Source organism: Microtus ochrogaster, unplaced genomic scaffold (genome assembly GCF_000317375.1).
Source record: "Microtus ochrogaster isolate Prairie Vole_2 unplaced genomic scaffold, MicOch1.0 UNK76, whole genome shotgun sequence".
NCBI lineage: Eukaryota > Metazoa > Chordata > Mammalia > Rodentia > Cricetidae > Microtus > Microtus ochrogaster.
In genome coordinates, this window is record NW_004949174.1 from 1,145,098 (window position 1) to 1,153,160 (window position 8,063).

Consider the following 8,063-nt stretch of genomic DNA (forward strand, 5'->3'; position numbering starts at 1 on the left):
GGCGCTAGCCAGTAAGCGGCATTCATCCGTGGTCTCTGCTTCAGTTATGCATGAGTTTCTGCCTTGACTTCCCGCCATGATGGGCATGTGACCTGTAAGCTGAAAAAATAAATCTTTTCCCCCAAGTCGTTTTTGGCCATAGTGTTTATCCCAATAGTAAAGTAAACTAGAACGTAGAAAGGCATCCAAGTGCTGTAGGAAGTATTACAGCTTGTATTAGCCCGCCTACTGGGGCGTGGCCTCTCTTACTACTTCAGGGGCAGCAAAACAGGTGTGGGCCTCTTCTCTCTCGTTCCCCTTGCTCTGTGCGTGGTCGGCAGCTCCTTCGGGTCGCCTGATTGAACCAGTCAAGTGGAGAATTTTGATTTGTGAGTTTACCCCTTAATAAATGCCTATTTCTTATTTCTGAGCTAGTGTGGGATTTTTTTTAAGCGTCTGACCACCATAACTCGCGGTACATCCAAGTACTAAGGTGTTTAGAAACTTTTCGACATTTGTGTGTGTGTGTGTGTGTGTGTGTGTGTGTGTGTGTGTGTGTGTGTGTGTGCGCGCGCTCGTGCGCGCGTGCACACGTGTGTGTATCTGGAGGCCAGAGGAGTCATAATCACCTGAAACTGGAGCTACAGGTGACTGTGAGCTGCCTGACTGATGCGGGAGGTGATGTATGCTGTGAATATGTTTTATTGCCATTGGTTAATAAAGAAGCTGTTTTTAGCCAATGGCTTAACACAGTAAAGCCAGGCTGAAAGAGATATAGAGAGAGAGTAGGCAGAGTCAGGGAAAAGACATGAAGCCGCAGTCAGGGACAGACATCTCTGCTGGAACCTGCTGAAACTTTACCGGTAGGCCACGACTAATGGTGATGTACAGACTAATGGAGATGGGTTAGTTTAGGATATAAGAGCTACATATATGCTTAAGCTATTGGCCAAACAGTAGTACGAATAATATAGTTTCTGCGTGTTTATTGTGAGACCGGGCAGGACGGAAACTTCCATCAACATGACAGGGGAGCTGGAAATCAAACCCAGGTCTTCTGGAAGAGCAGTCACCTGCTCTTAACTGCTGAGCTGTCTCTCCAGCCCACCACTCTGCATCTCAGCATTAGAGAGAAGAGACAGAAGCAGGCTCAGGGCTGTAGGAGATACTCAGAGTTACCTAGGAAGACACACCTGTAGGAATAACAGCAGACCTGTCGGCAGAAGCTTAAAACCAGGAGAACTGAGCATTCCATGTCTTGAAATGAAATAACTGCAATCCAGGAAAGCTGCCCTTGAAAAGCAAAGGAGAAACAAAGAGCAAGATGGCCCATGAAGTCTACGGACAGCAGAAGACACTTGAAGGCCTCTGCACACAGAAGTACACGCACAAGCATGAGCACGGGAGCATGGATGCATCCCCAGGAGCAAGAAGAGTCGGGAAGTGAGAAGAGCCATCGTGACTAACTTAACAAATTGCTAAGATGGAGATTGGAGCTAGCACATATCTAAGTAATAACTGCAAATATTAATGGTTTTACCTCTCCAGCTAAAAGACTCAGATTGCCAGCATGGATCCTAGGATAAGATAGAACTGTTTACTGACTGTACTTCTGTCCTGTGACCTCCTCCCAAGGCTCCCTACTAAATAAAACAATAATTAAATGCCTAATTTTTCTTACAATATGAAGGACCCGTGACCTTGCCTTTATTCCTCCTCTGGGAGTCTGGACCAAACAATACTCCAGTGTCTCAGAAAAATGGCGTCTGCATTGAACATGAGAAATGAGTTGGGTGCCCCCCTCAACTTCTCCAACTAATTGATCGTGATTCTACAATAATCTCACCTCCTTCTGATCCTTTTATTTTTGGGGGAGAGGGAGGTTGTTGATCACTTTTTTATGTTGTTGCTGTTTTGTTTTTGAAAAGTTTGATATATTTTGATCATGTTTTTACCCTCCTCTGACTCCTTCCAGATCCTCTCTATCTCCCTACCCATCCAATTTCGTTCTTTTTTCTCTTTCAAAAGCAAACAGAAACAAAACAACTACAACACACACACGCACACACACACACATGCACACACGCTCACGCATGCACATGCACACACACACAAACCAGCTCACGAAAATGAAAGTCCAAACAAACAAAAGACCAAGAGGACAAAAAAAAAAAATCTGGAAACAAAGTAGAATGAAACAAAAAAAAAATCTACAAAAAAATAATCAAACCTGTGAGCTCATTTTTGTGTGGGTTAGCTACTCCTGGGCATGGGTTCTGCCTGAAGTGTGGTCCATATACCCAGTGAGGCTCCACTGGAGAAAACTGATTTCCCTTTTGCCAGCAGGTATCAATTACAAATAGCTTTCTTTTTTTTGTAATTTTTCTTTAAGATTTATTTATTTATTATTTATTTATTTATTTATTTATTTATTTATTTATTTATTTATTTATTTATTTATTATGTATGCAGTGTTCTGTCTGTCTGCCTGCAGGCCAGAAGAGGGTACCAGATCTCATTACAGATGGTTGTGAGCCACCATGTGGGAATTGAACTCAGGACCTCTGGAAGAGCAATCAAAGGTCTTACCCTCTGAACCATCTCTCCAGTCCCTACAAATAGCTTCTTGATTAGGAGTGGGACTCCATGTCCATGTCCCCGCCCCCCACACCACCCCAGGCCCAGTCTGGCCTGAACCGGGGCAGGCCTTGTGTGTGGTACCACAGCCTGTCTGTTCCTGTGTGCATCAATCCAGCTGGATCTGCTTCCCTGGAGTCAGGCATCACCTGTGGCTCTCACCTTCCTTCTGCTCCTCTCCCACACAGATCCCTGAGCCTTGGGAGAAGGGTCTGGATGAGGACATCCCATTTTGGACTGAGAGCTCCAAAGTCCCCATTCTCTGCACGTTGTCCAGTTGTGGGTCTTTATGTTCATTCCCCCCTACTGTAAGAAGACACTTCTCTGGTGAGGCTGAATGAGCCACTGGTATGTGGGTGGAGCGATGTGTCTGTAGGAGTCATTTTACTGTTTTCTTCCTCTTCAGACTAATAGCACTGAGTCTCCCCCTAGGCCCATGTCCTATCTAGTTTGTTTCTGTTTTAAATAGAGATTCATTTTGCAGTACAGGCTGGCTCTCAACTCTCAATCCTCCAAGCCCCATTGTTTCTCTAGCACTGCTTATTATGGGTGTATGCAACCATGCTAAGAGCTCCTTCTACATTTTCCTTGTTGAACATAAAAGAAAAGGGATAAGAAGGTAAGGAAACAAGAACTGGTTTCTGAGAGAGTCTCAGCTCGGAGACAAACACCTTTTCCCTTGAGAGCTCGTAAATGTTGGGCAAGAGTAACTTTTAAAAAAAAACTTTAAATGAGTCCATGTTTATGCCAGTGTATGCCAGGCATGTGCAGGTGCCCAAGAAGGCCAGAGCAGATTGCCCTGGAGTTAGAATTACAAGCAGTTGTGAGCCAGCTTATGTGAGGATCTGGGGATAGAGCTCTCTGGTCCTCTGAGGAAAAAGCAAGCTCTTTTTTACTCCTGAGCCATCTCTCCAGTCCCCAGGACTAAGAACTAAGAACTTAATATTAAGATGGCAACTGCCCAAGAGATTGTTTGACAGGCTCAGGCCTCATTCCACAGAGCACGAAGGAGTCTGTCTTCCTGGAAGGGACAGGGTGGGCTCCAGGATCTGCACCGAACACACCAGTTCCCCAGGACACCCTCTGCTGGAATACAAAATCAACCTATCTAAGAGTCAGCTGGTCTGTACTCCAGAGAAGCCTTCACAGAGAGCTGTCTCTTTGCTGTCTCTGGACTAAAGCTGCCTTCTGGGAGGGAAAGGCACCCTTCTCACCCAGCCAGCTTTGCCTTCACCCAAACCTCCAACCAACCAGAAAGGGTCAGAGACAGAAAATCAATAGGTCCCCCTTAGGGTGAGAAGGGGAGGGTGGGGAAGAAGGGGAAAGAATAAAGCTGCTGCTGCACTGTGCTTAAAACCACTGTGGCCCAAGACAAGGGAGGCAGCTAGGGAGGGAGCTGCTGCCGTGGTGTCCAGCCAGTACCACCTGGTGGAAGAGAGGAGCTGCAGCCTGAGGGTTTGTAGATATCTTTGGGCCTGTGCAACCCTTTCTTGATGGCCAATCTACCCCTCCTGGCAATTCTAGCTTCCCTCCTCCTGAAAACACTTCCCTTTAGTGTTCACACTGGGCCCAAAGGCTCAGAGCTGCTGGGGCTCAGAGACAGCAGGACAAAAAGCAGGAGTGTTTTCCATTCCAGGAAGCTCACATCTGAAAGGCTTTTAAAGAGCCCGTGAAGCAACCTTCCATTTCACCACCAGGCCCCCTGAGGGCCGGGAGAGGAGGCCATTCCTTAAAGACAGACAGGAAGTGAACTGGATGCAAACGTGAGTTAAAAGACTAGAATTAAGCTGGTGAGATGGCTCAGGGGGTAAAGGTGCTTGCGGCTAAGCTAGATAACCTGAGTACCCACCTGGGAGAAGGAGAGAACCACATCCTTCCTGCCAGTTGTCCTCTGACTACACACACACACACACACACACACACACACACACACACACTTTTTATGTAAAGACTGGAATTGCATAGGCAGGGAAAAGAGAAAGGAGTTTATCTTCAAGACTCCAGAGAATGTGTATTAGAAGCTCTCTGAACTTCGTTCTCAGATGAGGTGGTTTCGAAGGCTGAAGTCTTGATTTAATTTTGATCACTTTGAACGGGCCCTGATGCCCTGCCCAATACTTAGGCTTTATATATCCCTGGAGGGATGGGACCCAGGGGGACTACCAAGCCAGTACCACCTCACTGGGCTGCCCTACAGAGAGCCTTTTTCTTTGAATTAAAAAAAAAATTAAAAAGAAAAAGAAAAGAAAACACAAAAAACTCACAAAAAAACACAACACACAGTTAACCACCTGTCAGGGCTGAGGATACAATAAGGACCTTGGAAAAAGAGCTTTTCATGCATGCGTAATATATTTGTTCAGCCATTCACTTAATGAAGCTCATCAGTGTGCTGGGGGACAATGGGCAAGTTAATCTATTTAGTAAAATGTTTGGAGACTTTCAGGCTACTAGAAGGAGGGGAGCCCTTGGCGACATTTTCATTTAAATAACACTCCTCTCTTTTGGCTGCACAAGGGGTTCAGGCAATCTATGTGAATATAATTTCTTATAAACGTGTCTTTAATGGGTTTAATTCACCCTTGCCAGCTGTTTTGGGCGCTATTTTGTAAGAGCAAAGCAAACGTTGCAGGCCTGGAAAGCTAGTTAAAATTAGTTTCGGTCAGCGAGGCCAAGCTATATTTTCTAGAAACCATCTGCTTGATTGGCACAATAGAAGGATTTTCGAGGAAAAAGAGGGGAGAGAGTGTGAAAGGGAGGGGGGGGCTAGAAACGGCTGGGCCCCGTCGGTAGCTCCTTTCGGCCTATTCTAAAGGTGAACCCCTTAGGGTTGTCTTAATAGAGGCTGCAGCCTTAGGAAAGCTTTCTGGCCCGCGCCTGGAGCACTCGCCCTCCACTAGTACAGTCAGTACTCTCTTTTCAATGCCTCCCCACTTCCGCCCCAAACCGGAGAAGTCCAGTGGCAGGTGCAAGTCCCTGTCGCCTCCCACCTTGGGAACTGCCCGTCTCACCTAGCTCACTTTCCCTAAGCTCCTGAGCGGGGCGGGGGCGGGATGCGCAAAGCCTACGGAGTCCGCAGCCTGCAAAAGGTAGTCTTAGGGCACTGCGATCCGAACGCTGGCACTTTCTTTAATAAGAGCTGGGAAAGTCCTCGCTAGGTGACCCAAGCTTCCTTAGTCTGGGCTCCCCTAGGTCGGAGTTGTCCGTAGAGAGACAGGAGGTTGCAAAGGCATCTGCCCAGCAGAAAGGGACCCTCGGGACAGATTCTAAAGCCCTTCTCTGGCAGTTTCGACCTCTCTGGCCAGGAGCTGGTCTGTATGCGCAGTAGCCTGTCGCCGGAAGCATACAAGGACCTGACCCCAAATCTGAAATCCCACTCTTTCTTTCCTTTCTAACTTCTTTCTTTGGGTTTGCTTTTTGAGACAGTATCTCACTATGAAGCCCGGGCTAGCCGGGAACTTAGTAAGTAGACTAGGCTGATCTCGAACTCACAGAGATCCTCCTGACTTTACTTTTGCCGGATTAGAGGCAAAGAGAAACAGGTGGAAATCTCAACTCAGAATAAAGAAAGGCAGTGATTTCTCCGAAATAAACTTGAAGATAACGACGTTACAGTGAGTGTCAAGACTCACAAAACCCCTCGCGCTCAGGTCAAATGGCATTAGTCACAGGACTTAGGCGCGGCCCGCCGTGCGCGTGGCCCTCGGTGGTCATGAGTTTGAAAAGGCGCGTTCAGAAATCTCTTTAAAGTAGAATCCATCCGTTCCTGCAATTTCTTGCTTCCGTAGGATTTAATTTTGCTCTTTCAATAGCGGCCAGCCTCTCCCCACCTTGGTTTTTCTCTTTGTCACCAGAGGAATCCATAAGGGGTCTGTGTGGATCAGCAAAAGGTGGACCTACCTTATGGTGAGTCAGAGCGGTCTTGTAAAGGCAGAGGTTTAGCTGCATTTGGGTTGTGGATAAGCAAAACGGCTTGGGGAGGGGAGTTAGGAACCTGCCAGGGCTGTGAAAGCCACACCTCAGAGGAAGCACCCGTGGAAAGCCACACCTAGAAAGGACCTACTCTCCGGTCCTTTCTTTCACTGTCAGAAACCTAAGGATTTCTGCAGGTAGAGGCTGAACTCCCATCATCCGAAGGGGAGGAAAGGCCGTGTGCATAGGAACGCCAGCACCTGTAGGCACAGGATCTTCAGAATTTCCGAACTGCTTCTGGCCTCCTATGAGAGGGATGGGGGGGGGTACAGGAAAGGGACAGGACTTAAGAAGGGAAAAGGGTGGTGGGAAGGAAGAGGAAGGAAGGGAAGGGGGAGAGGGAAGCAGAAAGAAAGGGAGGAGGGAAGAATTTTAGCCTATCTCTCTGAAAAACTTAAAGAGAGGGACTTCCACAATCCCTCCACAGATGCTCTGCTTGCTTGCCCAGGACCCCGCAGCTCAGCGTCTGTGTCCGACGCAGGCACTGTGTGAGCTGATCTTTCTAGACAGCTATTCCTCCAGATTTGGGAACAGCCCTGGGTTCAGAAATGCTGTAGTTAGACTGTCTTCAAGCGTGAATTCACCCAGAGCCCAGCCCTAAACAACTTTTTAATTTGAATCAAGGGAGAATTTTAGTGCACTCGGTTTCTGGTTTAACGTGATATAATTGCAGATGCCCTTTCCTGAATGGTTAAAGCAGCGACATGGCCATCATCAACACAAAACGCCCTGAACAAAACCAGCGAGAGAAATAAGGCTGGTTAATAAGATTTTTGAGAAAGCTTTGTGTTAAAAAGCGAAAAGGAAAACCAGCTGAAAGTGACAGTTAGTTCATGGCTAATAGGATCAGGGCGGCCTGGCAGGGCTGCACACTTCTCTTTGGGGAGGATTCAATCGCACTAAAGAAATGAATGGGACATTTAACACATCTGTCATCTAGCCGAGCCAGAAACCAGGCAGTGGAGGCTCATAGCCACCTCAGCCCTGGCCCAGGAAAGCCATAGGAGGCTCTCCAGGGTTTTTGGTTGGAGAGGCTATACTTAGGAGTTTTTGTTTGTTTGTTTGTTTGTTTTCGGTGTGAAGCTGCTTCCACCACATAATTTTCACAGTTCTCCCCTGTAGGGAATCCAGAAGCTGCTCAAATGTTCCGGAGTTTAGCGCCTCGCGATACCTGGAGTTCTGTCCAGACTTTCAAGGGCCCCAGCTTAAACAAAGGGTCCGGATGGTGAGCCTCAGTGTTCCTAAAGGTTGGAAAAAGGCGACTCTGCTAGGATTGACCTACCCGAAGGAGGAGCTCTTTCAAGGGTGTGAGCCCTTCCCGGGTGGAATCCCCGATCCAGTTGGGGTCCGGGGTTCTCCGAGGCTTCTCCTCCAAGGAACGTCCCTGAACTCTGAACAGAGTCCCAACGAAGTTCTCTGAAACACACATTCTCTCTCTCTCTCTCTCTCTCTCTCTCTCTCTCTCTCTCTCTCTC